Below are 1,990 nucleotides of genomic sequence, written 5' to 3'. Positions count from 1 at the left end.
GACCTGTTTACGGGTATAGAGAAGCATATACTGCAAGGAAGATAACATATGTGTAACACAATATTAACATAAACTTGCCCTGCTTCTATAGTAGATAGCTGTTTGGGCTCATTTTAGACTTGGAACATGGTGACGCTGCCAGTGAACAGATCAACGTGTCTAATGCCAGTCAGGAAACAGCACGATAACAATGATCCTTCTCTGAGAGAAAGCTGTAAAACACAGCTTAGTAAAGAGACTATCAGTAACAATATCTCACTAGCTTCATTCTGGTATAATCAGCTGTGTCTAGCCACAGAACTGCACTGCCTGCTGTGCTGCAGCTTTGTTCATTCGCCCCGAGGAGGTCCTGAAGCTTTCCCCATCCTCTAGGTGGACCGAGATAGTGTGCGAGTGAGCCTGCCGTTCCAGTCCAGGTGCAGGGGAGGACAGGTGGACAGGGGTGGGACTGCCAGGGGACCTCAGGGGGCAGAGGGACTTAGTGGGTCACAGTGGGAAGGGTGGTGCAGCTCAATCATTCTCCTACCCTAAAGGCACCTCGGAGCTACGCAGCTGTGAAAAGAGTGTCATCCGGGGAAATTCAGCCCATACAGCGAAGCATTCTGATAAAGCATGCAGTGCAAACATGACACACATACAGTATACATGCATGCAATCAAGATATGCACATAACATCAGCTGACGTATTTTATAAACTAAAAACAAATCTTCCGCCTTGTGCTCTCTCTTCTGCACGTCTCTTTCTTTGTTCCCCTTTCTGTCCACGGCACACACATGTCATCCATGTACTTCTCCCCCCCAACCTGAATCATTTCCCCACTGCTCCCAGCGCCTCCAGCTGGGCCGGGTAGTAGCCGGCCCGTGCCATCCATTATTCCCAGGCAGGAATGCATTAAAGATTTATCTCTGCAGCTCAACCTCAAAGGAAAGACTATGACCCCTGGTATAGCTGCTGAATTATGGAGACCGCCAATAAAGTTGTTTGCCTTTGATCTCATTCTCAGCTTTCTCCCTCCCAGGTGAACGTGGACAAGTGAACACATAGACACACGCAGACATACACACGTACATAGATACATACCCAAGCACACACACAAAGTGCTGTCCTACACTGTATATTCCATTTCTAATCACTGTCGCCACTTCTCTTCCTATCTCTTATAAACACACAAATTTGCACTCACATGTTCTCTATATTCCTTTTTCTCTCTGCACTCCTCCTTCTCTGCCACTCGGGCTGCTCACAAGCACACAAAGGTACACACAGAAGCACACAAAAGCAGAAAAAAATAAGCACTACAAACAAAGGCATATCTTTGAGAACATGATGATGGAACAATTATGTGAAAACAGTCTTGCCTGTCCCTTCCCTGCATGCATACCAAGTGACTATCTGATGCTATAAATTTCACCCTGCCATCAACCACAATCTCTGCCTCCCTCTCCCAAGCTAAAAGTGGCTTGCAGCTCCAGTGGCAGTGATCGAAACACATATGCTCACAGATGCATTGTTTATATTTAATCAACGTCGAGTGGAGGGTCCTGTGCAAAATGTTTGTCATTTGTCAAGTATTAATAATTCATACACACAAGCAAAAACACACAGGAGGGGAACACGCAAGAAAGCACTCCTGTACTGGATTGTGTGAAGTGCCACCTCACCTGAAGGTGAATCCTCAGCTTTCATTTTCTTCTTCAGACAGCTCCTGTTGTTTACAGCCTTGTGGTTATGGCAGAGTCAGGAACTGAGGATTGTGCAGCAGCTGCAGCACAGAGACCAGGATATGAGATAGTTTTATGTACAGCTTCACTGGAACCCAAACATGAACAAAGAAGGAGCCTTAAACTGAGCTATCAGTCAAGGCGTGGCCAGAGTTCATGTTATCATGTGTTATTGTCACAATAATAAGTGCTTCTACTAGTGAGTATAATGGGAAATCAGCTTTCTTCTTAATAGGTTGGAGACACACACACACACACACACACACAC

The sequence above is a fragment of the Etheostoma cragini genome, chromosome 8 (genome assembly GCF_013103735.1).
Source record: "Etheostoma cragini isolate CJK2018 chromosome 8, CSU_Ecrag_1.0, whole genome shotgun sequence".
Lineage (NCBI taxonomy): Eukaryota > Metazoa > Chordata > Actinopteri > Perciformes > Percidae > Etheostoma > Etheostoma cragini.
This window is presented reverse-complemented; position numbering follows the sequence as displayed.